We start from the raw sequence: 4,319 nt of genomic DNA on the forward strand, positions 1-4,319 counted from the left end.
TCCAGAGATACTTTAAAATCTTAAAGAAAAGACTACCTTCTCCCCCACTGAAATGCCTCGCACTGTGTCGAAAATCAGCTCACTGTAAGGGTTTATTTCTGAATACTCGGTTATGTTCCAAATATTTGCAAATAAGTCTATCCACATGCCAATACCAAACTGTCCTAACTGCTTTAGCTTTATAGTATAATCTTTTTTTTTTTTTTTTTTTTAAAGTAGGTTCCACGTCCAGCATGAAGCCCGGTGTGGGGTTTGAACTCATGACCCTGACATCAAGACCTGAGCTGAGATCAAGAGTCGGATGGAGTGCTCATTTTGGCAGCACATACACTAAAATTGGAACGATACAGAGATTAGCACGGTTCCTGCACAAGGATGACAAACAAATTCGTGAAGTGTTCCAAATTAAAAAAAAAAAAAAAAGAAAGAAAGAAAAGAAAAAAAGTCAGATGGAGATCTGACTGAGCCACCCAGATGCCCCTGGTCATAATCGTTTCTACACGTTGCCAGACTTGGCTTCCTAGTATTTGGCTGAAGATTTCTGCACTTAAGATTCATGAAAGGATCTGGCTGTGGTTTTAATTTTTCGTGATATCTTTGGCTTTGGTACCATGGCTATCCTGGCCTCAAAGAATCAGCTAGAAAACATTTCCTCAGGGTGCCTAGGTGGCTCAGTCATTAAGCATCTGCCTTCGGCTCAGGTCATGCATGATCCCAGGGTCCTGGGATCAAGCCCTGCACTGGGCTTCCTGTTTGTCTCGGAGTCTGCTCCTCCCTCTCCCGCTTCCCCTGCTTGTGTTTCCTTTCTTGTGGTCTCTCTCTCTCTGTCAAATAAATAAATAAAATCCTCAAAAAAACAAAAAGGCATTTCCTCCTTCTTTATTTTCTGGAAATGTGTGTGAGGGTTTGGTATTAGGTTTTGATGTTTGACAGCATTTACCAATGAAGCCAAGATGACCTGGATGACCTGGGCTTTTCTTTGTGGCAAGAATTACTAGGGCACCTGGCTGGCTCAGTTGGTGGAACACGGGACTCTTGATTTCAGAGTCATGAGTTCCTGCCCCATGTTGGGTGTAGAATTATTTTAAAAACGATTTGTAATTACTAACGTCTTTACTTACTATATACCCATTCAGATTTTTCATTCTTTTTAAATCAGTTTGGTGGACTCTGTCCACTTCTAGGACTGTGTCATTTCACCTAAGCTGTCTTCTCTGTTTTTCTCAGTCTAGCCACAGGTTTGTCAATTTTGTTGATCTTTCCACTTAACAAGCTTTGGGTTTTATTGATCTTCTCTACTATTTTTCTGGTTTTACTCCACTGACTTCCACTCTGATCTTTATTTCCTTCCTCTCGTTTGCTTTTTTTTTTTTAGTTTGTTTTTCACTCTGTGGATTCAAATGGTGAAAGCTTAGTTTTTATTTGAGATCCTTCTCCTTTTCTAAGATAGACATTTTTAAAGCTATAAATTTCCCTCTTAGTACAGTTTGGCTGCACCAGAGGAATTTTAGAGTGTTGTGTTTTCTATTTTTAATTCAGTTCAAAATATGTTCTGACTTTTCTTGTGATCCCTTCTTTGACCCACAGTTACTTAGAAATCTCCTTTAATTTTTTATGAAGTGTACATAGAGACAAATCAGGGGGATTCCAAAATTTCTGACTGGAGCAACTAAAGGAAGAAAGTGCTGTTGGAGACACGGAGGAGCGCACGTGCAGTGGAGGTAGGCTGAGAGCAGGAGTTCAGTCATAGACATCTGAGGTGGAAATTCTCACGCGACAGTCACATGGAGATGTGGCAAGGCAACTGGGTATGAAAATACTGAGTCTGGGGGCAGTCCATACTGGTGATACAAAATTCAGAAATCTCAGGGCTTGTATGGTAATATTTAAAAAGATTTTATTTATCTATTTGACCAAGAGACACAGTGAGAGAGGGAACACAAGCAGAGGGAGTGGGGGAGGAGCCTGATGTGGGCTGGATGCAAAGACCCTGGCATCATGACCTGAGCCAAGGGCAGACCCTTAACAGCTAAGCCACCCAGGGGCCCCATTTGTGTGGTATTTAAAATCAAAGGACTCAACCACCAAAGGTGTGAATGTAGATAAAGAGAAAAAGTTTCCATGAGTGAAGTCAGAGACAATCTCATGAAGGAGATTCTTGTTAGGTTAGGTATGTTGGAGCATTTTTAATTTGATCTAGCAAGGACAGAGCCAATTTAAGCACTCTATAAGCCATGGATGTGGAATGAATGTTATCACATGATAACATGTCCTATCTGTGACTAGTGGAGATGTAAAGATAATGACATTAAGAGACCAGATCTCCACATAAGTAGACAATTTACAACACATATATATCAATAACAGGGTTACTATATATATGTCTACTGAAATGATAATATCCTTAAACTGTCCATGTTACTAAAACAAGATCCTTACCCCTACACACCTATTTTTTTCTTCTACCCATATGCCTTTCTACCAATATCAGTCATTTAACATTTATCTCTTCTAAAAACTGTGAAATCAAAAAAAACAAAATTGTTGCTCTTTGCCACATCTACTGTGAGAACGAAGACCACTCTCAGCAATCAGAGTGCTGACAGCCCAGAAAATGGCAACATCGCTCTAGAGGGATACGTGCACTGGTACAGTGAAGGGCCCCAGAGGAACCCTGTGGAGGGACTTCAATCCCATCAATGTAAAACTCAGTCTCCTCGGAAAGAAGAAGAGGCTCTGAGTGGACAAATGGCAGGAAATAGAAAAGAACTCACTACTGCCCACGCTATCTGTAGTCCTGGACAGAACATGATCAAGGTTTAGACTGGGTTTCTGTTACCAGATGAGGTCCATGTATGCTCACTTTCCCATCAACATTGTTCTTCAGGAGAATGGTTCTCTTCTTGAAATCCAAAATTTCTTTTTTTTTTTTTTAAGTTTTATTTATTTATTTGTCAGAGAGAAAGAGAGCACAAGCAGGGAGTGGCAGGCAGAGGGAGAAGCAGGCTTCTCACCCAGTAGGAGGACCAATGTAGACTCGGGAACTGTGTTGTCAAAGGCAGTTGCTTAACCAACTGAGCCACCCAGGCATCTCAAAATCCAAAATTTCTTGGGTGAAAAATATACCTGTAGGGTTCAGGAAAGTGTTGTGTGTTCAGTATCTCAATCCCAGAAAGATGAATTAATTTTTTTAAAGATTTATTTCCTTATTTTTAGAGAGAGAGAGCATTGTGTGGAGGGACAAAGGAAGAGGGAGAATCTCGAGCAGACTTCCCCGCTGAGCACAGAGTCTGGCAAGCGGCTCGACCCCATGACCCTGAGATCATGACCTGAGCTGAAATCACGAGTTGGGACTTAACCAACTGAGCCACCCGTGTGCCCCGAAAGATTAAATAATTCTTGAAGGAAATGACACTGAACTTGTATCAAACTCTGCTGCTTTGATTCAGCAAGCCATAACAGTTAAAAAAAAAAGGATATCAGAAAAATTTTGGATGTTAGCTACTTTTCTGAAAAAGGAACAGTTCCACAGGCTGATGAATAAGACCTAAATTGTCCAGCTACAGAAACAGCAAAATGCCAGATGACTTTTCAGACTTGTGAGATTTTAAAGATGCAATAAAAGCTGTACTGATTTAGGGCTTTTTCTCAAACCAATAATCCTTTCCAACTATCTGGTAAGTAAACCATTCAGAAGTTTAAAAAAAAAAATCAGCAAAATTGTTATCACTCCAACCACACAGCCACATGACAAAAGAAAAAGATAATATGCATATTCCAAAGCAAGTATCTTTAACTCTTCTTACCATGTAAGTCTGCAAGGGTCACACTCCATTCCTTTAAAATTTTTTTGTTGAAGAAGCAGAAGAAAGATATAATGCTGATGAAAAATGGGTCAAGCGAGGGAAACTGCTTTCCAACGGTGATTTGAGATTGAATAGGAAATGGGTGAATTAGACTGAAGAAAGACAGTTATCACCCATCTGTACGCGGCTCTTCTGTATCAAAGGCAGCTTACCTCCAGCTTACCCCATTAACTAAAGCATTCCAGTTTCAAGGTGACATAGAGTTTTACAGAAATGTCTTCCCACTTTTAATAATTTGGATCAAAACTAGAATCCCTTTAAATAGGCTTAAAATTTCCAGTAACATTAGTTTTCAAATAATGCTTCAAGAAAACCCTGCTGCTGTGGCAAAAAAAAAAAAAAAAAAAAAAAAGAGATCTTTGTCTTACAGACACACTCCTTGCCTCACTGCATTCTAGATGCCAAAGTTAGAAATCAGAGAGAAAAGAAATTCACCATCAGGTTTTTCAAATA

General features: G+C 39.7%; 1 non-coding gene and 1 pseudogene across 1 annotated transcript; both read left to right on the forward strand.

The window, feature by feature from the left end:
- The first annotated feature begins 306 nt into the window (after positions 1 to 306).
- LOC125088212 (U6 spliceosomal RNA) lies at positions 307 to 410 on the forward strand. Its single transcript, XR_007123616.1, has one exon. It is a non-coding gene; the product is annotated as a U6 spliceosomal RNA (small nuclear RNA).
- Positions 411 to 2,121: 1,711 nt separating this feature from the next.
- LOC125087537 (60S ribosomal protein L9-like) lies at positions 2,122 to 3,544 on the forward strand (annotated as a pseudogene).
- Positions 3,545 to 4,319: the final 775 nt, after the last annotated feature.

Source organism: Lutra lutra, chromosome 16, assembly GCF_902655055.1.
Source record: "Lutra lutra chromosome 16, mLutLut1.2, whole genome shotgun sequence".
NCBI classification, from domain to species: Eukaryota; Metazoa; Chordata; class Mammalia; order Carnivora; family Mustelidae; genus Lutra; species Lutra lutra.